The sequence below is a fragment of the Oryctolagus cuniculus genome, chromosome 17 (assembly GCF_051225735.1).
Source record: "Oryctolagus cuniculus isolate XC-2025 breed Fujian yellow rabbit chromosome 17, ASM5122573v1, whole genome shotgun sequence".
Taxonomy (NCBI): Eukaryota; Metazoa; Chordata; class Mammalia; order Lagomorpha; family Leporidae; genus Oryctolagus; species Oryctolagus cuniculus.
Window position 1 is genome coordinate 50,138,954 of NC_142883.1, and position 26,825 is coordinate 50,165,778.

Here is a 26,825-nt window from a genome sequence, read left to right on the forward strand (position 1 = left end):
TTCACAAGAGCAGAGAGAACTGGGGGGAAAATCCTAGATTTTCCCAAATTTTGTGAAAAAAATTAACTTACAGATCCAAGAAACTCAGCAGAGCCCATGGCTGCAGAAAAATGAAGAAAACTGCACCCTGGCACATCACCATCAAACCACTGAAAAGCAAAGACAAAAAAGCAGAGACAAAATTACTCTCCCTACAGGGAACAATGATACAAATGATAACTGACTTCTCATCAAAGACAATGGCGGTCGTAGGACAATGGAATGGCATCTCTAACGTGGAGCAAGAAAGAAAACAATGAGTCAACTTGGAGCTCTGTATCCAGTGGAAAAAAATCCCTTTCATGTAAAAATGAAGGCACTATCAAGACATTTTCAGATAAACAAAAGCTGAGCTCTCATCCACTGCACAAAATGCAGAAGTTCTTCAAGAGAAAGGGAAATGGCACCAGATGGAAACTCAGTTATAAAAGAGGGAAGAGCACTGAAATGAGGGTACACGTTCAAATGTTTTTCTTCTTTTAATTTCTTTGAAAGACAAGTGATTGCTTCACAAAAAAACCTGTGTAGCAGTGAATTCTAAGGTTTATATTGTAGGCACATGGGAAATAAATGCCCGGACAGCCTCAAGTGTGAGAACAAAACATTTGTTCATTTCCAAAGTGAGACTGCCAGGTCACGTGCAGTGGGGAGTCCTTAGGCAGACAGGAGGTTAGTGGCCAAAATAGCTGAAGCAAATGCCGTGAAGACTGTAACCCCATAGTTACTCAGCCAATGAGGGACCTGTGTGCAAGGAAATACGTAGCCTGCTGTAAATGGCCCCAGGTGTTCTGGTCGACCAGGCACCTGTTCTTGCCAAATCATTGATAAAGCTTCGCTTTCCTGCAATTCCTGAGTCTTCATTTGGTCCTGTGAGTGGACGAGTGAGTCTGCTTCTCACAGAAGGGTAAGTGGAAATAAACTGTTGTAAGGGTTTCATGTTAAAAAAAATATTTTGGTGACTCCAGCTCTGCCGGTGTCCCAGGTACACTTGGTCTGAGTGAAGGGGATCAGCAGGGGGACAGGCAGCCCCCACTGCAGGTGCTGTGCTTGGGCCTGTGGTCCTTGGACTTGAGTAGGCTTTTTTTTTTTTTAAAGATAACCTTTGGGGAAAGCAAGCATTTTGCACCCTCTTGGGGGACTCCCCTTTCTTCATTTTCCAACCTAACTGCCTTTTTTTTTTTTTTTTGACAGGCAGAGTGGACAGTGAGAGAGACAGAGAGAAAGGTCTTCCTTTTTGCCGTTGGTTCACCCTCCAATGGCCGCCACGGCCGGCGTGCTGCGGCCAGCACACCACGCTGATCCGATGGCAGGAGCCAGGTGCTTCTCCTGGTCTCCCATGGGGTGCAGGGCCCAAGCACTTGGGCCATCCTCCACTGCACTCCTGGGCCACAGCAGAGAGCTGGCCTGGAAGAGGGGCAACCGGGACAGAATCCGGAGCCCCGACCGGGACTAGAACCCGGTGTGCCGGCGCTGCAGGTAGAGGATTAGCCTATTGAGCCGCGGCGCCGGTGAGTAGGCTTTTGGGGTTAGGAAGAGTCAGAGAGCTCAGGGCAGGAGCCAGATGGGTACGCAGAAGCTGGAACACTGAGGAATCTGTCCCCTTCACACATCACAGGGGAGAAACTGTCAATCATGTCCCTGCTACTCAGGGACCCTGTGTGGGCTCACGCTGTCTCCCCACACCTCCTTCCCTAGCTCCTCTCCAGGGGCACTAGGGGAACGAAGGCTCCCCAGCACTTCAGGAGCCTCAAGAGAGACACTGCAGGATTGTTCCTCTCTTGTCCCCAGACAGCGGAGAACTGTCACCATTTACTGGAGGACGGCAGTCCCTGGGACTCCGGTACTGCTGAGAACCCAGCACCAAGCCTTCATCTCATTTGCATCATGCCCCCTGCTCAGGACAGGCAGGCGGGCTTGTCCCCGCACCGTATCACCCAGCGGATGGGTCATTGCAGCCATTGTGTAGCCACTGCACGGCCAGAGAGACACTGCCCCTGGGACCCCAGCCTGCCCTGTCAGTGAAAGAGAAGCTGTTGTATTCAGAAGGGGAAAATCCTACAGGGCCGTTTCACTCCACTGCAGGCATTTCCCTGCCTGCTCCCTGCCCAGGCTTTCTGTCCATCACCTGCAGCCTTGGGTGGAGGCTGCAGCCTCAATGCCCTGACTAGGGGAGCTGGCAGAGTCAGAGCCATGTGGAGGCTCCACTGGGTGTTCACACCCCACTCTAGAAACTTCTCTCATCACGTACAGATCACCCACCTCGCAGGATAGATGGGCTTGTTTGTCAAAGTCCTTCTCTGGTTATGTTTTCGACATTATGTGGTTGCAAGGAATTCACTTGACGTTGTTAGCAAGCCCCAGACAACCTCAGGAATACTCAGGCGGTTCTTGCAAAGTGACAGGAGCTAACCTAGCTACTCTTTGCAGTTGGAAGGGGATGTCTTCCAAGGTCAGGGCTCTGGGCAGGAGCCAGCTGGGTGCAGAGAGAAGCTGAAGCAAACTTTCAGGGCTGGAGGGCAGCTTTGAAACCATGACTCCTCCTGAACATTCTAAATCTCGCCACGCACGAAGCCAATGCAATGCTCTGTTGTATAAACTTTAAATATTTTATTAAATTTGATTTTTGCAGTTTTGTATTTGGGAATCCAGCGTTCTTTTCCAGTCTTAAATATTTCATGGGACCTGGGCATTTCCCCATCATGCCTCATGGATGAGATGATCCGGCACATAAAGGAAAGGAGTCGGCCGTTCTGCCACTTGTTAGCTGGTTCTGCCCTGGCCCTGGCTTCCTCACTAGGAGGCTGAGGGACAGAATGCAAGGGGCTTTGCATCCTCTGCTCTGAGGCATCCCTTGTTAAGGTGTAGAGGGTGGAACAGAACTTGGTGCTCTCAACTCCCGTAGAGTTGTAAGCCGCAAAGTCTCTGTTCAGTGCTAATGGTTGATGGATCACACTGGAGACTTGATCTAATGATGGTGGCCTGGAGGAGGGGTCAGTGAGAAGTTTTTGGGGTTGTGCTCAGAGGTAGTTGTGGCCAGCCTGTTGGTTATTTCTATTGAATTCAGAAAGTCAGTTACACAGAGAGAAGAGCAGCAGAGAGAGAGCGAGCGAGAGAGCGAGAGAGAGAGCACACGCGAGAGCTAGCTTCCATCTGATGGTTCACTCCCCAATTGGCCTCAAGGGCCGGAGCTGCGCCGATCTTTAGCCGGGAGCCAGGAGCTTCCTCCCAGTCTCCCACGTGGGTGCAGGGGTCCAAGGACTTGGGCCATCCTCTACTGCTTTCCCGGGCCATAGCAGAGAGTTGGATCAGAAGTGGAGCAGCTGGGTCTTGAACCGGCGCCTATATGGGATGCCAGCGCTTTGGGCAGGGTGTTAAGCTGCTGCACCACAGTGCTGGCCCCAAGGGGATCTTTCCTCTTCACCTGGTCCACCATGGCCCAAAATGTCAGCCAAAATAAGCCGCCTCCTTCCCTCGAGGTTGCTCTCAGGTATTTCAGTTAAGGTAAGGAAAAGGCCACTGATGGGGCGACTGATGAGTGTAGACCTCGACAGGGGAGAACCGGCAGTCAGGGGCCCTGGGTTTGTGGGGGAAGGGGTTAACCAGGACTGACTCCAAGCCTGCTGCTTCCTCATTACTAAGCAGCAGGTGCCTTTTCTGTGTGTGACTCAGCAGGGAGTGGGGTTTGTGCGTGGGCTGCAGCTACACACATAGACTTCCTGCCTGTGACTTGGCTCCTCCATCCTCCTGTTTCCTGGCGGGCAGCCTGAGTCACAGCTAGGGTTCCTCCCACCCTCTTCCAGGGGAGAGAGGGCTGCCTCCAGCCCTGTGCTTGGGTGTTCACCCAGGCAGTGACTCAGATCTCTCTCCCAGGGGCTGCGACTGCTCGGCAGGCAAGGAGCTGGGTGAGCCGCCCGGTGCTGCGGGTGCCCCAGCTCCAGACTGGAGGCTGGGAACAGCTCCGGGGGAGGCAGAACCAGAGCTCACCTTCAACACCTGCGGAGCGCTCAGGGTTTACAGGTGTAGCCCTGCTCCTGCGCCCTCCATCTCCATCACCCACACCCTCCCCCGGCCTCTGCTCCAGCCGTGCAGAACTACCCCCCGTTTCTCCAAGCATCTGCTGTCTTCCTTGTGGTGTGTATCACTGGGGTTCCAATTTCCTTGACGACTAATGACATTGATCATCTTTCGATGTACTTCTCGGAACTCCACCCAGATCTCCTCTCTGAGTGTCAGGGGCCCAAGTACTATTGTCTGCTGCTTTCTCAGGTGCATTGCGGGGAGCTGGATCAGAAGGGGAGCAGCCAGAACTTGATTCAGTGCTCCAATATGGGATGCTGGTGTTACAGGCAACAGCTTAACCTGTGCCACAATGCCGTCCCCACCCCCAGAGTGTTTCCTTGTGACTTTTTATAGTTAATGATATTTTCGGAAAAGGAGAAATTTTTTCATCTTGATACACTCCAATTAATGGTCTTGTCAGTTTTTTCTTTGTTGGTTCTTGTTGTTGAAAGGAATCTTTACTCTAAGGTCACTGGGCCAAAACTTAAAAAAAAAAAAAAAAAAGAAAAAGAAAAAGCTTTTCCTATGTTTCCCTCTTCCTCCTCCCTGATGGGAAGCTCAGGACAGGATGCCAGGGGACTGAGAAGTCATAACCTAAGTGCCTTCCCAAAGAGCAGGCACTCAGGGACCTCCTTGAGGGGGGCATGGATGCTTGATGTTTGAGCGTGCTGTGGGAGCCTGCCCAGGAGCTTGGCTGTCTCCAGGCGTGCGAACAGCGTGCTCTGCCCAGGGGTGTCTGCAGAGGGCCACCACCGTTGAACACTCCTCCTCCTTCCTAAGGATTCTCCGTCTTCCCTGCAAGGGGAGACCATGAGCCCCACGGGCCTCTCTCCTGGACTGTGGAGGCGTGGCGTCTCAGAGGCTCTGCCAGCCACTGGGGCTGTGGTCCCAGCTCCCTGGGTCACCCGAGTGGGCAGGCCCAGGCGTTCAGCCCCTCCCCCCCCCCCCCGACCTCCCGCCCTTCCTCATTCTCATCGGTCGTGCTCAGGAGGCCCTGGGGGACCACGACAGACGTTCAGGTCCAAGGATCGTCTTCTCTGTCTCTGATATGCTCTCCATGTTTCCTAGGCACCGCTGGGTCTTCCTCCACCGACTCCTCACCGGCAGCTTTGTTACTACATTGCAGTCTCATCCTTATTCCTTATTGGTTTTATGAGCTATAGACACAAAATACTTGTAAACTATATGCAAGGTATAAAATGCAATGTTTGCAGCTGCCAAGACCTTTGACATTGCCTCTCTGCCCTTAGCTCTCCCTCGCCCCTTCCCCTCGCCCAGGCAATGATGACCCTCCCTTAGTCGCCCATTTGCTCTGGATTTGCTTTAAATCTCACTGCATGCTTGTGTCTCACAGTTGTAATATATGCTTTATGCTTTCAGCAGAACCGAGCGGAACAATGAATAATTTATGTAGCATACAACCCACCCATTGTGATGGCGTCGTGTTATGGCACAGTTCAATGAATTTTAGATCGATAGCTTTGCAGCCAATCCACAGTCTAATTTGAGAATATTGCTATCTCCTCAAAAAGATCTCTTGTGCTCATTTTCTATCATTTAAAAAATGACATTCTAGTGATTATAAAATTGTATCGCATTGTGGTCTTAATTTGCATTACCTTTTGAATATTGATGAGTATTATGTCTTTGTGGTCATTCACACATATTTTGTGAAATGTCTCAGTCATCTGTCCATTTTTATGGTTATGTCACTTATCTTTTGGTTATTGATTTGTAGTTCCTTGTGTATTCTAGATATGCGTATATATATATGGTGTTAATTTTCCTTCTAAAATATTTATTTATTTGAAAGGCATAAGACTGAGAGAATCTCCTAACTACAGATTCACTCCCCAAATGCTTGCAACAGCCAGGAGCCTAGAACTGTCTGAGTATCCCACATAAGTGGTAGGGACACATCCACCGGGGCCATTAACTGCTGCCTCCCAGAGTGTGGGCCAGCAGGAAGCTGGGGCGGGAAGGAGAGCTGGGACTTGCAGCCAGGCACTCCATCCTGAGATAAGGAGGATCCTACACAGATGCTGGGCCAGACAGCTACCTCATCGTGATGTTTTTCTGTTTGTGACCTGTTTGATGAACAAAAGTTGACATTTTGATGAGTTTTACTTGCAAACTTTTACATTTTTAAAATTTTAATTGTAAAGATTTTTATGTATTTTATTTGAGAGGCAGAGACAGAAAGTTTTTCCATCTACTGGTTCATCGCCTGCTGCCGGAGTTGGGCTAATCCAAAGCCAGGAGCCAGGAGCTTCTTCTGGCTCTCCCACATGGGTGCAGGGGCCCAAGCACTTAGGCCATCTTCTACTGCTTTCCCAGGCCATACGCAGAGAGCTAGACCTAAAGAGGAGCAGCTGGGACATGAACCAGTGCCCATATGAGATGCTGGTGCTACAGGCAGAGGCTTAGCCTACTGTGCCACAGCATCGGCCCCCCATTTTCATTTGAATTAACAGATTCAGTATGATTAGTAGATACAAGTCTAAGAACATAGTGATATTCCCTTCCTCCTTCCATCCCTCTCTGCCTCCTACCCTCCTCCCTCTACCTCTTTTTCTTAGTTTTTGAGATAAAATATTTTAAATTTAAATTATATTAAAAAGACTTACTACTTCATTGAATAAGTTTAACAAGTAAAAAGCAAAAAGTCCCAAGTTTAGTGGTAATACAGACAACAGCTATAAACTATAATTGAAAGGGAAAATGACCGTTTCACCCAAATACAATTTTTTGTCAATTATTCATAATATTTTAAAATTTATTTGCATGGATTTCATAAATACAATGTTAGACACATAGTAATTTTCCCCACCGTAATTGCCCTCCCACCCACTCTCCCATACCCCCACCCCTCCTCCTCTTTCCTCTCCTGTTCCCTGTCTTGTTTTGTTCCAAGATCTATTTTCATTTAACTTTATATACATAGGATTAATTCTTTTTTTATTTTTTGACAGGCAGAGTGGACAGTGAGAAAGAGACAGAGAGAAAGGTCTTCCTTTTGCCGTTGGTTCACCCTCCAATGGCCGCCACGGCCGGCGCGCTGCGGCTAGCCACAGCAGAGAGCTGGCCTTGAAGAGGGACAACTGGGACAGAATCCGGTGCCCAGACCAGGACTAGAACCCGGTGTGCCTGCGCCGCAAGGCAAAGGATTAGCCTAGTGAGCCGCGGCGCCCGCTAGGATTAATTCTATTCTAGCTAAAGAGTTTAGTGCTTTGTATGAGAAAGAAAAAGAAAGAGAAAGAGAAAGAAGAAAAAAATCCACTCTTCCTCAACAGTCCAGAGAAGGGCTGTTCAAAGTTATTGCATCTCGAAGATAATTTTGCTTTTTTTTTCTTTTCTTCCTCTCCTCCCCCCTCTTTCCTTTTACAAACTTAATTATATTTAAAGAAGAATCCAAGAATGATACATCTTTTGTGAGCTCTTAGACATAACTATAACTTAGAGACATTAATAATATCCTCCAATTAATACACTAAAAGGAAATGATTATTTGGGAACAAGTTTTACTAGTAAGTCTTATAGTACAACTCTTTGAGGACAGAGGTCCTGCATGGGAAATTAGTGCACAATGCCTCCTGTTGTTAACAATTAACACTCTTACGTATGATGTCAATGATCACCAAGGCTCTTGACAGGAGCTGCCTAGGTTATGGAAGCCTTCTGGATCCACAGCTGGGCAAGGCCATAAGCAAAGTGGAAATTCTCTCCTCTCTTCAGAGAAAAGTACATCCTTCTTTGGTGGCTGCTGCTTTCCACTGGGCTCTCACCCACAGAGGTCCTTCATGTAGAACATTTTTTGCCACAGTGTCCTGGCTTCCCATGCCTGAATTCTCCCCTGGGCTTTTCAGCCAGTCCAGAATGCCTTAAGGGCTGATTCTGAGGTCAGAGTGCTACTTAAAGTGATTGTCATTCTGTGAGTTTGATGTATGGACTGCTTCCCATGTTGGAGCCTTCATTCCTTTTTAATTCTATTATTATTACCATACACTTGATCCTACTTATATGATCATTTTAACCGTTGATCCTATCTTGTGATCACTTTAACACTTAATTCTATCCATAGGATCCCTTTAACACTGAAAATGCTATCTCTACCTCCCAGCTTAAGGGGATTTGGCATTCCATGACTAGTTTTTAAACTGTACCCTTAGAAGTAAGTCCATAGGAATGCATGCAGAATTATACTGCTTTGCAGTTATGAACTTCATACATTTCACAATTACAACTTTAGGATCATGATAATTCTTCTCACCATGCCTGCCCTCCCACCCACATTCCCACCCTCACTTCTTCTTCCCTTTCTTATTCTCTTATTTTTTACTAAGATCTATTTTCAATTAACTTTATACACATGTGATTAACTATGCTAAGTAGAGTTCTAGGATTAGTATTAAAGAATAATAGATAAGTAAAATAAGATAAAAAAGGACAAAAAACCCCTGTTCCTCAACAGTCAAGACAAGGGCTGTTTGAAGTCATTTTTCAAAGTATCAGTTTTGCCTCTGCAGGTTGCCTTTTAGGTGCTCTATTAGTTTTCACATCAAGGAGAATATAAGAGGTTGTTCCTTTGAGACTGGCTTATTTGACTCAGCATGATGTTTTCCAGTTTCATCCATTCATTTTTTTTGCAAACGATGGGATTGTTTTAACCACTGTGTAGTATTCCATGGTATATATATCCCATAATTTCTTTATCCAGTCTTTAGTTGATGGGCATTTGGGTTGATTCTATGTCTTTGCTATTGTAAATTGAGCTGTGATAAACATGGAGGTACAGATCACTTTTTCATATGCTGTTTTCATCTCCCTTGGATAAATTCCCAGGAGTGGGATGGCTGGGTCATACAGTAGGTCTATATTCATATTTCTGAGGTATCTCCATAGTGTCTTCTGTAGTGGCTTTACCAGTTTACATTCCCACCAACAGTGGGCTAGTGTACCTTTTTCCCCCACATCCTCACCAGCATTTGTTGTTTTTTTGATTTCTGTATGAAAGCCATTCTAACAGGAGTAAAGTGAAACCTCATTGTGGTTTTGATTTGCATTTCTCTGACAGCTAGTGATCCTGAGCATTTTTTGTGTGTCTATTGGCCATTTGGATTTCCTCTTTTGAAAAATGTCTAAGTCCTTTGCCCATTTCTTAACCAGATTGTTTTGTTGTTTTTGTGTTTCTTGATTTCTTTATATATTCTAGTTATTAATCTTTTTTTTGTTTGTGGAGTTTGCAAATATTTTCTCCCATTCTGTTAGCTGCCTCTTAACTTTGCTCATTGTTTCTTCTGCAGTATAGAAGCTTCTCAATTTGATGTAATCCCATTTGTCAATTTTGGCTTTGATTGCCTGTGCCATTGGGGTCTTTTCTAAGAGCTCTTTGTCTATGCTGATGTCTTGTAGGGTTTCCCTAATGTTCTATAGTAATTTGATGGCGTTGGGTCATAGCTTTAGGTTCCTAATCCATGTTGAGTGGATTTTAGTGAAAGGTGTCAGGTAAGGTGTCTTGCTTCATGCTTCTGCATCTGGAGATCCAGTTTTCCCAGCGCCATTTGTTGAAGAGACTGTCCTTGCTCCAGGGATTGATTTTGGCTCCTTTGTCAAAGATAAGTTGGTTGTAGATGCTTGGATTGATTTCTGATATTTCTATTCTGTTCCATTAGTCTATCCATCTGGTTTTGTATCAGTACCAGACTGACTTGATTATAACTGCCTTGTTGTATGTCTTGAAATCTGGTATTGTGATGCTTCTGCCTTTGTTTTTGTTGTATAAGATTGCTTTAGCTATTTGGGGTACCCTGTGTTTCCATATGAATTTCAGCATCATTTTTTTCTGTATCTGAAAAGAATGTCTTTGGTATTTTGATTGGTATTGCATTGAATCTATAAATTGCTTTTGGAAGAAGGGACATTTTGATGATACTGATTCTTCCTTATCATGAACACAGAAAATTTTTTCCAGTTTTTCATCTTCTATTTTTTTCTTTAATGTTTTGTAATTCTCATTGTAGAGATCTTTGACATCCTTGGTTAAATTTATTCCAAGGCATTTGATTTTTTTTTTGGTAGCTATTGTGAATGGGATTGATATTAGAAGCTCTTGCTCAGTCGTGGCATTGTCAGTTTTTACAAAGGTAGTTGGCTTTTGTGTGTTGATTTTATATACTGCTACTTTTCCAAACTCTTATGAGTTCCAATAGTTTCTTAGTGGAATCTTTTGGACCTCCTATATCTAGGATCATGTCATCTGCAAACAGGGATAGTTTGACTTCCTCTTCCCAATTTGTATCCCTTTGATTTCTTTTACTTGTCTAATGGCTTTCGCTAGAATTTCCAGTATTATATTGAAAAGCAATAGTAAGTAGGCATCCTTGACTAGTTCTGGATCTCAGTGGGAATGCTTCCAACTTTTCCCCCTTCAGTAGGATGCTGGCTGTGGGTTTGTCATAAATTGCCTTGATTGTGTTGAGGATTGTTTCTTCTATACCCAATTTGCTTAGAGTTTCCTCATGAAACAGCATTGTATTTTGTCAAAAGCTTTCCCTGCATCTATTAAGATAAATATGTGATTTTTGTTGGAATATATCATGGAATATGTCTTGCCATTCTCTCCTACCCTGTAGGGTTTCTGATGAGCAGTCTGCTGTGAGTCTAACTGGGGTCCTCTTAATGTAATCTGATGTTTATCTTGTGCTCAGTTTAGAACCTTTTCTTCATTTTCTACTGTGGAGAGTTTGACTACAATGTGTCATGGTGAGGATATTTTCTGGTCATGTCTATTAGGTGTTCTGTGTGCTTCCTGCACTTGTATGTCCCTTTCTTTCTCCAAATTAGGGAAGTTTTCTGTTGTTATTTCACTGAAAAGGCTTTCTAATCCTTTTCTCTTTCCATGCCTTCAGGGACTCCTAACACCCATATATTGGGTCATTTGATAGTATCTTGTAGATCTCCAATAGTGTGTTTTAGTTTTCTTAATTTCTTCACTATTGGTCCGACTATAAATTTTCCAGAGATTTGTCTTTTAGCTTAGATATTCTTTCTTCTGCCTCACCTATCCTGTTGTTACTTTCTACTGCATTTTTATTTGATCTATTTGATCTATTTCATTTTGATTTCTCTTTAATATCTCAATTTCATGGGAAAAATTTTCATGTCATAGGTTTTTTGGTATGTGAATTTGCTTATGATTACTTCTAAGTAATTGATTAGTTTTCTGAATTCCATTTCTGGAATTTCTTCAATCTCTTCATCTTCATCTTCTAATACTGAAATGTAGTGTTCCTTTGGGGGGCTCATAATGTCTTCCTTATTGTTACTTAAATTTTTTTCCCTTTGTTTTTCGGCATTTGTGTAGTTTTTTGTTTTGTTTTATAGTTGGTGGTTTTTATCTTTGGTTTGTGTCTCTGTGGCTTAGTGGGATGCCTGTACTTTCAGTGAATATCAAGAAGAGTGTGCTGGCCGTGGCCAAGGTGGGGCAAGTATCCAGAGTAAGAACCCTGCTGGGGCCGGTGCCACAGCTCACTAGGCTAATCCTCCGCCTTGCGACGCCGGCACACCAGGTTCTAGTCCCGGTCAGGGCGCTGGATTCTGTCCCGGTTGCCCCTCTTCCAGGCCAGCTCTCTGCTGTGGCCCAGGAGTGCAGTGGAGGATGGCCCAAGTGCTTGGGCCCTGCACCCCATGGGAGACCAGGAGAAGTACCTGGCTCCTGCCATCAGATCAGCGCGGTGCGCTGGCTGCAGCGCACTGGCCATGGTGGCCATTGGAGGGTGAACCAACGGCAAAGGAAGACCTTTCTCTCTGTCTCTCTCTCTCACTCTCCACTCTGCCTGTTAAAAACAAACAAACAAACAAACAAACCCTGCTGGGCTTGGTAGCTCTCCTCTGGTTAACTGGATGGAGAAGAATGGTCACCTCAGTTGGTATGGCCTGCCCTTCTTCTCACAGCTGTAGGACACCCAGGTGTTAGTCCTCGGTATACCTTGGGTGTTTTTTTTCTCTCTGGTTAGGTTGGTGGATCACAGGTGTGCTGAGTACCTGCCCACTTCAGCCCTGCTCACTTCTCAATGGTGCTGGGCAGGCAGAAGATTCCCATAGGCCAGGCTTCCCCTCTGTAGGAGTAGCTCCCCATCCCCTCCTGTTGCTGGGCAACTGGTATGGTGCGCTGGCATGGAGGGGAAGGATTTCCTCTGAACTGTTGTGCCCCTTGCCATTTGGCTAGGGGGCAATCCATGTTATTGCTGGGCTTGCGCACAGGAGGTAGGGGCAGAAGCTACCTGCCTGTGTCAAAAAAAAAAAAAAAAAAAAGGTGGCATGGGCTTTCTCCCCGGCTGGCTGCAAGTCTCTGCTGTAGCGAGGTGGGGATGCAAAACACTTTTTCTTTCAGCCTCTGCTGTCTTAGGGGACTCACAATGAACTTTAAAAGCAGTTCACCAAGCTCTTCCTCTCACTGTATCAGCGGCACCATGGTCCTGTGGATTCCCTCTCTCACCTGGTTTGCCAGGCCAGGTATCTTCCTCCCTGGGTCCAAGCTTTTGTTGCGTATTTGCTCTTTCAGCACGGAGTTGGACTGTTTCTAGTGTTTTCGTTGGGTCTTCTGCTGGGGCTCTCTCCCAGCTCTGTCCTAGGAGTGTACTTTCTCCCCTTTTTAAATATTAATTTTGCCCCGTGTGAGTCAGGCTTTCCTGTTACCATTCTGCCACCTCTAGTCATTCATGATTTTTCAATGATGTAGAACCAATGACAATGTAACATCTAAATGTGTCCTGTGTGGTTATAAGATAATAATTAAGTTCATTTAGACTTTGAGCCATTTCCTCTCAACAGTTTATGCACAGCAATAATTTTATGCAGATAGTAATGCAAATAGTTATACATTTTTTTGTACTCTGTTACCACAGATCAGGGAAAACATGCTATTTGTCTTTTTGGGACTGGCTTATTTCACTAAGTAAAATGGTTTCCATTTGCATCCATTTTGTTGTAAGACAGGATTTCATTCTTGTTTGTGGCTGAGTAATATTCCACAGTGTACAAATACCACATATTCTTTATCCAGTCATCGGCTGATGGGCATCTGGGTTGATTCCATATCTTAGCTATTGTGAATTGAGCTGCAATAAACATGGGAGTACAGAGAATTCTTTCCCACCGAAACCTTTTATTTCAGGAATACAAACCATACATTTCATAAATACAACTATAGGAACAACTTCCCACTGTACCAGTCCTCCCACACACCCACCACTATTCCTCCTCCCTCTCCTATTCCCATTCTTATTTTTTACTAAGATTTATTTTCAATTAACTTTGTACACATACAATTAACTCTATACTAAGTAGAGTTCAACAAATAGTGTGGAAAAAACCCTCCTCCTCAACAGTCAAGATTTTAGGGCTATTCAAAGTCATCACATCTCAAAGTGTCAATTTCACTTCTATAGATGACATTTTAGGTGCTCTATTAGTTTTCACAGATCAGGGAGAACATATGATACTTGTCCTTTGGGGACTGGCTTATTTCACTAAGTATGACATTTTCCAGTTTCATCCATTTTGTTGCAAATGACAAGATTTCATTTTTTACCACTGTGTAGTATTCCATGGCGTACATATCCCATAATTTCTTTATTCAGTCTTCAGCTGATGGACAATTGGGTTGATTCCATATCTTAGCTAATCTGAATTGAACGGCAATAAACATGAGGGTACAGGTAACTCTTTCATATGCTGATTTCATTTCCCTTGGGTAAATTCCCAGTAGTGGGATAGCTGGGTCATATGGTAGATCCGTTTTTAGCTTTCTGAGGAATCTCCATACTGTCTTCTATAATGGCTGTACTAGTTTGCATTCCCACCAACAGGTGGATTAGGGAACCTTTTCCCCCACATACTTGCCAGAATTTATTGTTTGTTGATTTCTGTATGACAGCCATTCTAACTGGGTGAGGTGAAACCTCTGTGCTTTTATTTTCATTTTCCTGGTGGCTGGTGATCCTGAGCATTTTTTTCAAGGTCTGCTGGCCATCTGAATTTTTTGTTTTGAAAAGTGTGTGTTTAAGTCCTTTGCCCATTTCTTAACTGGATTGTTTTGTTGTTGAGTTTCTAGAGCTCTTGATAGATTCTGGATATTAATCCTTTATCAGGTGAATAGTTTGCAAATCTTTTGTCCCATTCTGTTGGTCACCTCTTCACTTTGTTAAGTGTTTCCTTTGCAGTGTAGGAGTTTCTCAGCTTGATATAAGACCATTTGTCTATTTTTTGATTGCCTGTGTCTCTGGGGTCTTTCCCAAGAAGTTTTTGCCTACGCCAGTATCTTAGGGAGTTTCTCCAATATTTTCCTTTAGCAACTTGAATGAAAGTATCAGGTCAAAGATTTAGATCTTTGATCCATTTTGAGTAGATTTTCGTACAAGGTGTAAGGTAGGGATCTTGTTTTATACTTCTGCGCTTATAGATTCGGTTTTCCCAGCATCATTTGTTGAAAAGACTGTCCTTACTGTAGGGATTGATTTTTTAGCTCCTCTGTCAAAGATTAGTTGGTTGTAGATGTGTGGGTTGATTAGTGTGGTTTCTGTTCTGTTCCGTTGGTCTACATAGCTATTTTTGTGCCAGTACAGGCTGTTTTGATTATAACTGCCCTGTAATATGTCTTGAAATCTGGTATTGTTATGCCTAGGGGTTTGTTTTTGTTGTTTAAGATTGCTTTAGCAATTCAGGATTTCTTGTGTTTCCATATGAATTTCAGCATTTTTACCAGATCTGAGAAAAATGTCACTGGTTTTTTGATTGGTATCGCATTGAATCTGCAAATTGCTTTCAATAGTATGGACAATTTGATATTAATTTTTCCAATTCATGAACATGGAACATTTTTCCATTTTTGTGTCTTCAGTTTCTTTGCCTTTCAAGTAAGTAAATCTTTTTTAAAAGGTTAGAGTTACAGAGAGTCAAAGGCACACCCACCCACCCACCGAGAGAAAGAAGAAGAGAGAGAGGGAGGAAGAGGGAGAGGGAGAGAGAATTAATCTTCCATCCACTGGTTCACTCCCCAGATAGCCCCAACGGCTGGTGTTGGGCCAGTCAGGAGCCAGGGGCTTCTTCTGGGTCTCCCACGTGGGTGCAGGGTCCCAAGGACTTGGGCCATCTTCTGTTTTCCCAGGCCATAGCAGAGAGCCGGATCTCAAGTGGAGAAGCCAGGACTTGAACAAGCGACCATATGGTACGTGGGCACTGCAGGTGGTGGCTTTACCTGCTATGCCGCAGTGCCAGCCCCAGCTTTAATGTTTTTTAATTTTCATTGTAGAGACCTTGAACCTCCTTTGTTGAATTTATTCCAAGGTATTTCCTTTTTTTGTAGCTATTGTGAATGTGACTTATCTGACAAGTTATTTCTCAGCTATGGCATTGTCTGTATATACAAAGGCTATCAATTTTTGTGTGGTGATTTTATAACCTGCAATTTTACCAATAGTCTCTAAGTGGAGTATTTTGGTTCCTCTATATACAGAATCATATCATCTACAAACAGGGATAATTTGACTTCCTCATTTCTAATTTGTATCCCTTTGATATTTTTTTTTCTTACTTAACCATTCTAGCTAAAACTTCCAGAGTTATATTTAAGAACAATGGTGAAAGTGGGCATCCTTGTCTGGTTCTGGATCTCAGTGTGAGTGTTTCCAATTTCCCCATTAAACATGATGCTGGCTGTGAGGTTTGTCATATACTGCCTTGATTGTGTTGAGGAATGTTCCTTCTATGCCCAATTTGCTCAAAGTTTTTATCATGAAAAGATGTTATATTTTATCAAGTGCTTTCTTTGCATTTAATGGGAGAATCATGATTTTTATTGTCCAGTTTGTTCATGTGTGTATCACACCTATTTATGTACACTGAACCATCCCTGCTTACCAGGGATAAATCCCACTTGGTCGGGGTGAATGATCTTTCTGGTGTGTTGTTGGGTTTGATTATGTAGTATTTTGTTGAGGATTTCTACATCTATGTTCATCAGAGAAAATGGTCCATAGTTTTCTCTGTTGCATCTTTTTCCAGATTTGGAATTAAAGTGATGCTGGCCTCACAGAAGGAATTTGGAAGGTTTCCTCCAAGTGTTCTGAAAAATGTTCAGTATCCCATTAAATTCATACCTAGGTATTTGTTTCTACTAACTCTATTAAAAATGGTACTTTAAAAGTTTTTACTTTCTAATTTTTTGTTCCTAGTGTATAGAAACTAATTGATTTTTGTATAATGTAAACATGCAAAATTGACAAATTCAATTATCCTAGCATATTTTTGTATATTCTCTGCAATATACTTACATGTATATATGTATATCATTTGTGAATTGAGATTTGCTTTTTAATTTTTAACACCTGATTTATTTTTCTGTCCTATTATACTGTCTAAAGTGTCTATTATAATCAAGATAATTATCTAGTAATTTTGTTACTGGTTTTTAAAAAAGATTTATTTGAAAGAGAGATCAATCTTCAGTCTTCTGCTTTACTCTCCAAATAGCTGCAATGGCCAGGGCTGGGCCAGGCTGAAGCCAGGAGCTTCTGGATCTCCCATGCGGGTGGTAGGGCTATTCTTTGTTGCCTTCCCAGGCCATCACCAGGGAGCTAGAGTGGAAGTGGGGAAGCCAAGATTTGAACCGGCACCCATATGGGATGTCAGTGTTGCGAGCAGTGGCTTTACATACTATGCCACAATGCTGGTCCTTGTTATTGATCTTATAAGAAAAGCCTTCAGTGTCTCACTGTTAAGGAAGCTAACAGCTTTAGGCATTTAAAAATGTCTTTAGATAGTTTCCTTATCTTTTACTATAACGAGTGTTGAATTTTGTCCAAATCATATTATTTTTCCTTAATTAGCATTTATGAATCATATTGAATTTTTCTCCTTGATTTTGTTGAATTTCTCAGATTAAAAAAAATTTGAACTTGATTTTTTCCCCAAGCACTTTCCAAATGTCAAATCAGCCTTGTATTCTTGTGATAAACACCACTTGGTCAGGATATGTTGTGCTTCTGCATACCACTATATTTAATTTGCCAATATTTTCAGTAAGAGTTTTGAATCTTTAACCAAATCCCAAGTAATTCTGGTGTGTAATGATCTTTTCTCATAATAACTGCCAGTTCCTGGGGTTAGGGTAACTCTGATTTCATCAAATGACATGGGAAATACTCCTTTCTTGATTTTCTGAAACAGCTTGTTGAATTTTGGTACAGTTTCTTCCTTAAATGTTTATAATTCATTGGGTAAGAAAACTCCTGCTGCACATGGAGTTTTCTGTTTGGACTTTGTAGTTTGGAATTCAGATTCACTCAGTAGCCATAGGCTTATTCAGCTCTGTGATTTGTCATGTTGGTTTTAGAGAGTTCTTTTCCAAGGAGCTGATCCAGTTCATCTAAGTAGCCAATTCACTGGTCTAAGTTATTCATAATGCTTTCTATTTAAATATAAAATCTGCGTGGTATCTTTAAAACATTTCCCCATGTTGGTCACATGAGTTTTCTGTTTTCTCTTTGGGTTTGTTGACAACAGAAACTTAGTTCTGTTACTCTAGATGCTGGGAAGCCCATGATCAAGACAGCATCAGGGTCAGTGTGTGGTGATGGCCCATTTCCTGGTTCATAAACGGTCTTCTCGGGGGCGGGGTGGGGGGGAGAGGGAGAGGGGAACCAAGAAAGCTCCCATGTACTCGTTCACTCTCCAAATGGCTAAAACAGCCAGGGCTGGGCCAGACAGCAGCCAGTATGGTATCTCCACCTGGGCCCCTGGATGTGTGGCAGGGACCCCTGCTGCCTCCCAGGCTCTGCATTCGTAGGAAGCTGGAGTCTGCAGCCAGAGCTGGGTATGGAACCCAGGTGCTCTAGGCTCCATGCCTGCCCAGCCGGTCTCCTTTCTTTGTTGATTAGTCCTCTTTGGGGAGGAGGGTGCCTATACATTTTATTAATCTTCTCAGAGACAACTTTAATTCTGCTGATTGACTATTGTCTGCCCTGTTTTTTATCTCATTGATCTTCTCCTTTACTGAGTTGCATTTGTTCTTCCTCTTTGCACCTGTAGGTGGGATGCTTAGATCATTGATTTTGTGCTTTTTTCCCCTTTATTAATCTGTGTATTTAGGGCTCTAATTTCCCTTCTAATCTTTGCGTTAGCTGTATACTGTAAATTCTGATGTGTGTTGCTTTCATTATCATTCACTTTGAAACATTTTCCAATTTCCTTTGTGATATCTTCATTGATCTATGGATTATTAAAAAGTGTTTTCTTTTTTGTATTTGGTGACTTTCTAGATGGCTTACTGTTATTTTTAATTCAATTCCATGTGATCAGAGACTATACCTTGCGTGATGCCAGTCCTTTAAAACGTTTTCAGACAAGCTTTATGGCCAAGTCTATGTCTTGGTGAATCTATCTTGCGTGCCTGAAGAGCTGCGAGTTCTGCTGTTAGATGGAGTGATCTAGAACTGTCAGGCTGAGTTGGTCGGTAGTATTCAAATCTTCTCTGTTCTTACAAGTATGATGAGTCTAGGGATGGATTTGGAAGATCTGCTCTGTTTGGGGGTGGAGGCTGGCTGGTGGGGATTTATTTGCAAGGGGCTAAATGTTGAATCAAGTCCCATGTATGTCACCCTCTAGCTCAACCAGGTGGATGGATGTGACTAAGATAGTTGGACTTGTGTAGTTCAACTGGCCACAACGGGGCTGTCGTACATCGATCCTCTTCCTGGAGAGTTCAGGACAGAGGCTAAGCATTGGTCAGGAAACAGGATGTGCCCTGGAATCAGGCATGCCTACTGCCACCTTCCTTTAAAACTGAATGTGCTCAGATGCTAACCTGAAGACTCAGCATTCACACTATGTAAGAGGACTGGGGGCTGAGCAGGCTCAGTGGGGAGTACACCTGGGGACAACTGAGAAACATGGGATCTGAGAGCTACAGAAGCGGTACAAGTCAGAATATGGTCTGAACAGACTATTCATATAATAGAAATGGTATGTACTTCCAAAGATTTCTTTTTAAAGATTTATTTGAAAGGCAGAGTTACAGGGAGGGGAGACCCTCCACCCACTGATTCATTCCCTAAATGGCTGCAGTGGCCAGATGTGGAGCTGGGAGATTCCTCTGAGTCTCCCGCATGAGTGGCAAGAGCCCAAGCACTCGGGCCGTCTTTGGCTGCTTTCCCAGGCAGGTTAGCAGGGAGTTGGATTGGAAATGGAGCAGCCAGGACTTGAACCAGTGCCCATATAGGATATTGGCACTGCACACGGTGGCTTTATCTGCTACACCACAGCACCAACCCCCTGAAAGTTTTAATAATTGAATTTTTAAATGTTGTAACAGGGTTTTGTGGGAATTTTTGCATTATTTAAGAGAGCCTTTTTCTTATTAAAATGGTATCCTGGAGGCACTGTTTTAAACTTAAAACATGACAGTGCAGAAGATGACTATGAGGTCAATCTAAAAGAAGACAAACAGTGTGTGGAGCATTTAGGGATAGTGCTGGGACTGGAACACAGGATTCCATCCCAAAGTCTTATATGTGTTTCAGAGACAGATGGAGAGAGATCGTCATGCATTGGCTCACTCCACGAATGCCTGCAACTGCGGGGCTGTGTCAAGCTGAAGCCGGGAATCAGGAACTAAATCTAGATCTCCAAGCACTTGAACCATCCCCGGCTGTCTCCTGGGCTGCGCATTAGCAGGTACCTGGAATAGGGAGCAGATGGGACCTACCCACGGTCTTAGAAAACCAATTTCAAAATGGTACAGTTGCTATCAAGAACTTGATCACAGATACGTATGTATCTGAAGAGAGAGACCCCTACGATGTACTCTAATGGTTTCTGTTCTGCTGCATTGCATTCTATTTCATTTTTTAAAAAGATTTATTTATTTGAAAGAGTTACAGAGAGAGGTCTTCCATCTGCTAGTTCACTCCCCAGATGGCCGCAGGGGCCCAAACACTTGGGCCATCTTCTGCTTTCCCAGGCCACAGCAGAGAGCTGGAACAGAAGAGGAACAGCCAGAACTAGAACCGGCGCCCATATGGGATGCCAGCGTTTCAGGCCAGGGCTTTAACCTGCTGCGCCACAGTCCTGGCCCCTTCTATTCCATTTTAAAATCCTCTCCTCTCCCCAGGTAAACCTGAGCATGCTCAGTGTGCCCAACCTGAGGACACAATGTTCTCCGAGACTACCTAAGCTGGGCACTGGGTAGATCATCTGGGCACGGAGGATTCTAAGTGGGTGGCTCCTGGGGACTGAGCATTCTTAGTTGTAAACTATGGCAAGGTGGTTAGGTACACTGAGCGAGCTACACCAGGAGCATGCACAGTCCCCGGGTGCTTAACCCACTGAGCATGCTCACAGCCCAGGTGAGCTACCTCTAAGCGTGGTCAGGACCTCCTAGAACTTAGTCTCCATGTGAGCGGCCAACTCAGAATGCTCTATGCCTTGATGAAGTCCTCGGGAGAGCTTTCCACGGAGTATTCCGTTTCCAGGTGAGCTGCCCACTGAGCATGCGTAGTAAACGCCATCCACCCCTCTGAAGACATGTCCCCGATTCCTACGTGTGCCAACTTCCGGTACCGTGAGGGGCCCACATTTCTCACTTCTGGGTGTGTCTTCAAGGGGGTTTCTGGGTGAGATGAACATTTGAATGCATGGACTCTGCACAGTAGGGGCCTTCCCCAGTGGTTGATCAGCATCCAGTCCACCGATGGCCTAAACGGAACAAAAAGGTGCAGGAAGAGGGAAATCTAACCTTGACTTCCTGAGCTGGCCTTCCACCGGGGCTCCCAGCCTAACAGAGCAGACCATGGAACTTCTCAGCCCCAGGAATCACAGGAGCCTGCTCATTTGCATATACAGGACGTGCTTTCCTGGAAATGCCCCGTCCATACACCATTGAATCAGTGATGCCCCCAGCAAGGATTCAGATGATACAGGGAAGGTTGGGGTCAGGGATGGCAGACATGGAGACACCTGCCTCTCAGACTGGAGTGTGGGTTCCACTCTGGTGTCCCGCTCATGCTCCCTGGAAAGACAGATGATGGCCCGAGTGCTTGAGCCCCTGCCACCGCCATGGGAAAACCAGATGGAGTTTCTGATTCCTGGCGTTGGCCTGGCCCAGCCCTGTCTGTCGTAGGCATTTGGGGAAATATTCTGTCCCTTTTAAATGTGTATTTTCATTTACTTGAAAAACAAGAGACAGAAGAAATACCAGCAGGACATCCCATGCTTCTGAAATGCACACCAGTGGGTGGTCTGAGGCTCACCCCTGCTGCCTTCCTCTGGAATCGCCCCGAGCATGGTAGAAGGATGCCTTTGACCTTGAGAACTCCCCACTTGGCCACCAGGCTCATCAGAATCTTCGGTCCCTTCCTGGGAATTTGAAACTTAAAAGAGTCTCCTTAACTAAGGCAGGCTCAGCTCCCAGAGAGATCCTCAAGAATCCATCTCTTTTGGTCTGTGCCCTGATGGCTTACCAAGACCTTGACCATACCCTGAACTTGACTTCTGAGCCTCATCCACCGGAGCTCCTTCTCAGTTTGCAGGTGAGCTTCCCATCGAGGGGAAGGCACACACGCACAGAGACCAGGCAACACATTCTGACAAATGCACCCACCGTGGGACCCTGGCTGCACTGGGACACGGAGAGTCCCCCGGGGCCTCTCGATGCAGGGATTCGGCCTGCTCCGGTCCCAGCGCACGGAGGGCCTCCTGCCCACTCCAGAGGCTGCGTGCAGCTCTGCGGGGGAGACGGGCAGGATCTCTGCAGGGCTGGGATTCAGAGGCGTTGAGTGTGGGGATTAAGATCAGATGCGTGGGCAACAGCTGGCGTCATGTGGCTGTCAAGATTCCTGAGACCTGGTCAGCCCTGAACACGTAAGCGCACAAGATGGCCTGCAGCCTGCATAGCGGGCTCGCCCTGCCTTCCCTCTGCCCAGCAGTGCTCAGCTTCCTGAGGCTGGGCCCATTCCTCGGAGCCCATGGCCGTTGGGCGGGCAGACAGTGGCAGAGCCAAGAAGGCACCTTGGGAGGGGGTTTAGTCACTCCCCACAATGGCCATCGCCCTCTGTCCACTGTGAGTGCACTCGATCACAGTCTGCAAGGTCACTAGCGGGTGGGGACAGGTCAGCAGACACCATGTTACAGGTGGGGGGAGGGTTCCAGTGCTCTGTGACACAGCAGGGTCACCACTGTCAATGACGACGCAATGGGGTTGGCGCTGTGACACAGCCAGTAAACCACTGCCTGGGGCACCGGCTTCCCATATGGGTTCTAGCTCTAGTCCTGGCTGCTCCACTTTGGATCCAGCTCTACTAAGGCCTGAGAAGGCAGTAGAAGATGGTTCAAGTGTTTGGGCCCCTGCACCTGTGTGTGAGACCTGGAAGAAGCTCCTGGTTCCTGGTTTTAGATGGGCCCAGTTCTGGCCCATTCATCCCTCCCTCCAACTGTGCCTTCAAATAAATAAATGTTAATGAAATTTAAAAAGAACCCTGCATTGCATTTTATTATTTTAAATTTTTGATAGACCATCAGAGCCCCCAGGCACTGGTTCACTTCTCAAACACCCACAACCGGGAGCTCAGTCCTGGTCTCCCACGGGGCTGGCAAGGACCCAGCGACTGGAGCCATCCCCTGCTGTCTCCCAGAGTGTGCATTAGCAGGAAGCTGGGATAGGGGACGAAGTCAGCACTCAGACCTCGGCACTCCAGCATGGGACGTGGGTGTCCCAAATAGCAGATTACTTGCTGGTCCCCACCCCTGCCCCTGCGATGTGTATTTCATAGCGGCCAGAAGAGGGTGTTCTGAATGGTCTCATCCCAAAGAAACGAGGAGTGTTAGAGGTCAGAGTCGCGCATCTGGCCTTGATTCCGTCACTGCATAGCACGGCCATGTATGGAAGTGCCACATCAATATGTACAATAGTTATATGTTAATTAAAAATGGACAGTTGGTAATTTTTCATCTTAAGCAAAGTAGGAATAAAATTACATGTCATTTTGTAACCATTCGTAATTGTTAGTACATAATGGAGATAAATACAAAGCAAAAAACAAAACAAAACAAAAAAACAAAAAAAAACCAGATTCACTCACTCTGTAAGTAACATGTTAATCCAAGCCCCAGCACCACTGCTCTGTGGACGGCCCCACTCGGTCCTTCCTGCCCAGAGAGTCAGGCACAGCACTGATCACAGCAGTGGAACATGGCTACATCCACATGTGCCCCTACACACACACACACACCCCTTGCTACACAGGAAGTGCAGCAGAGAAAGCTAGAGCAGGAATCGATCCCCTTATTCACTGCTGAAATCCAGCTCAGAGAAATGCAGAAGACTGCGTGTGCCAACTCACAGGGACCACTACCGCACCAGGAACGTCCAGAGAGGCTGCTCCTGGGTGAGACAGCGGGGTGGGGGGGGCTTTCAGAATGGAGGGCTTGGGAGGCAGAAGAACCCACTTGGGGCTGCCCCATGCAGAAGCAAGATACAGACATGGAACACGAGGCATCCCCGACACCAAGAAGTACTAAGCATTTCAGTCCAATTCAGCTCAGCCAGCACTTGCCCTGCATTCACTCTGGGCCAAGGTGTGCCTGGCCCAGCCTCTGACAGCTGCTGGTGAGGTGGGAGACGGAGCCCAAGACTGCAGCACCACATGGCCGGGCTCTGGGGCCCACGGAGTATGCGCTCTTCTGGTGCCTACTGCCAGCCCCAGAGACGCCAGTTTGTCCCCCGAGGGTTCGCATGCTGGAAGTTTGGTCCCCAGTACGGTGATGTTAAAAGCCGATAGACCCATTAAGGGCCTGATGGGGCGTGACTGTGCCACCAAGGGCACTGACCACAAAGGGAACTGTCCACTTGTGGGACCCTGTTAGTTCCCAAGAAAGGGCTGTGACAAGACTCAAGCCCGGCCCCTCCACACACCCGGGCTTCTGTCTGGCCCTGTGGTCGCTCCCTCTTGCACACCTCCCTGGCATGGCGCCATGCGCCGATTGGCACGCCACCAGGGGAACTGCACAAGAGCCAGCACCACGCCCTCTTGCCTTTTGGAGCCACAACTGTGGCTAAGTCAACCTCTTTCCCTTATGAGTCATCCGACCTCAGATATTTTGTTACAGGAACAGAAACCAGACAAAGCAAGTACACACTGCAACCTTGAGATCCCTGGGAGAGACCCAAAAGAAGCCCCGCCTCCAGGAAGTGCTGCCTCCGCGCCCTTCTTGATGGCGGACTGGGGTTACCTGCAGTGGAATTCATGGATGGGAATGCTAACTGGAGGGCTGGCTGTTCCGCAGGGCCAGCTCCAGCTTTGATAAGTCCCAGTCAATCCTTTGACCAAGCAACCTCCAGGCCAGTGTGGGGCCCATCACACGGCAGCAGTGCTGGGCTGGACAGAGTGTATCAGCGTGTCCAGGGGCAGAGGGGGTGAGTCGGTGGTGACAATGGTGACTGTCACAGGTGTCCTCCTACCCTCCCTCCTCCAATCCCCGCTTCTGGGGTGGGCTGCTCCAGCGAGGGGGCTGGCAGAGTAGAGGTTCTTGTGTCTGCTTCCTGGAAAGCGCACCGGAACAACCACCCTGCACCCCTTCTCTCCACCCCACTGCCGCCCCTTGGTCCCCAGCCTCGTCTGCTCTGTCTCTGTCACCTCCTAACCCCCTGCTGGAAGCCTCCTCCACCCTCCCTCCAGAGCACCTGTCGTGATTCAGTGATCTGTACTCGCGACAGCCCCCTCCTTAGCTTCTCGGCGCCGCTCCACACTCAGTCCCTTAGGCTGGGACTCAGGCAAATCCTCGTGCTGGAATACCCTTTCTCTGGGCTGTGATGCCACTAGGGCCCGAGGACCGGCCTCATCCAAAAATCACCCCCGTGAACAGCAGGTGCAAGCAGAGGCGAGTGAGGCCATCAGAGCAGGAGTCAGCCATGGCAGCCTGCTCTTGCCAGCACTCCCAGGGGTCAGAGCGCAAGCCTCGGCCGGCTGTGTTGGATCCAGTGAGGCCTGGAGAAAGCCAGAGTTCTCAGTCAGGCTGCTTTGACCAAGGCTGTCCACCCTCACCAGCCGCCTGCCCTCCTCTGCTCTATTTATTTTTTATTTATTTATTTTTTTATTTTTTGACAGGCAGAGTGGACAGTGAGAGAGAGAGACAGAGAGAAAGGTCTTCCTTTGCCGTTGGTTCACCCTCCAATGGCCGCCGTGGCTGGCGTGTTGCGGCCTGCGCACCGCGCTGATCCTATGGCAAGAGCCAGGTACTTCTCCTGGTCTCCCATGGGGTGCAGGGCCCAAGCACTTGGGCCATCCTCCACTGCATTCCCTGGCCACAGTAGAGAGCTGGCCTGGAAGAGGGGCAACCGGGACAGAATCCGGCGCCCCGACCGGGACTAGAACCTGGTGTGCCGGGCTGCAAGGCAGAGGATTAGCCTATTGAGCCACGGCGCCGGCCCCTCCTCTGCTCTACACCCTCTCTTCCAAAACCGGCCCTTCCACTGGCTCCTTGACCACCACTGTCTCTCCGACCTCTCCCTCCCACACATGGGCTGGGAGCAGCCAGGACCACTGCGCATGCGATTCTGCTGCCCTGAGGGCCTGGTCCTTCCATGCACAGCTCTGCTAAGCCAGGACCTGCCTCTCTCTTGCTGGCCTTTGTCTCCTCCCGAGTACTTGGGGCGTGTGTGTGATTGTATGTGTGTATGTACATGCATATGTGTATGTACTGGGGCAGGGCTTAAGAGACATGGCTCACTGGGGCCAGCACTGTGGCATAGCGGGTAAAGCCACCGCCTGAGTGCCAGCATCCCATATGGGAGCCAGTTCGTGTCCCGGCTGCTCCATTTCCCATCCAGCTCTCTGCCATGGCCTGGGAAAGCAGAAGATGGCCCAAGTGCTTGCACCTGCATGAGCCTGGGTGGAGGCTCCTGGCTCCTGGCTTTGGATGGGCCCAGCTCTGGCTGTTGCGGCCATTTGGGGAATGAGCCAACCAGTGGATGGAAGATCGCTGTTTCTAACTCTGCTTTTCACATCAACGGATCTCTAACAACAGAACAACAAAGAAACATGGTCACACTTGCTTCTGCCATCTTCTGTAACCGTGCCAGGTGAAGCAGGGAGCAGAGGGGCGCGCACTCTGGCTGGATGCCACTGCAGAGGGGGTCAGGCAGAGGAGAGCGGGAGAGGCTTCCCCAGGGGCCCACCGAGCACCCTGAGACCACGCTCCACAGCCAGCCCCGTGCGTGTGGGGAGAGCCGTGATTTAGGTTTGGTAAAACGGCATCTCATTAAATTAATGTTGTTAATTTGAATTTTATTGATTTTGTAGTTTGCTGTTCCATAATTTGTCCATTTGTTTAGCTTTTATGGTCATATGAGAGCCATCAGCAGACAATTTTACTCCAGCTTTCGTGTCGGTACATACTGAAGTCACAGCGCAATAGAAATCACTCTCGTCAGCAGAGAGGGGCGTGTTCTTTCAAAAGATCTCTACTTCAGAAGGGGGTCCGAGCGTCCCGGGTTGCAGGAACACTGGTCTGAGTGTAGGCTCCTCCCTGCCCCATCTGACACCCCCCAGAGGGACGTCTCCCTGCCAGGCTGCCTGCGGGCGCTGCGGAGAGGGGCAGGGGCCTTGCTAACTTGAAGCATTTGGGACCCAGCCCCTGCTAGTTACACACGAATGGGACAAAACCATGCTGACTGG

General features: G+C 46.7%; 1 long non-coding RNA gene across 6 annotated transcripts; it reads left to right on the forward strand.

Annotated features, from left to right (window-relative positions):
* Window positions 1-830: 830 nt before the first annotated feature.
* On the forward strand, window positions 831-26,431 carry LOC149121225 (uncharacterized). Of its 6 annotated transcripts, none has more exons than XR_016223488.1 (3): window positions 831-943; window positions 19,677-19,830; window positions 24,245-26,431. It is a non-coding gene; the product is annotated as an uncharacterized LOC149121225 (long non-coding RNA). The 6 variants fall into 6 exon arrangements; XR_016223486.1 differs by having other exon boundaries at window positions 24,259-26,428; XR_016223485.1 differs by lacking the exon at window positions 24,245-26,431 and adding an exon at window positions 21,677-23,040.
* Window positions 26,432-26,825: the final 394 nt, after the last annotated feature.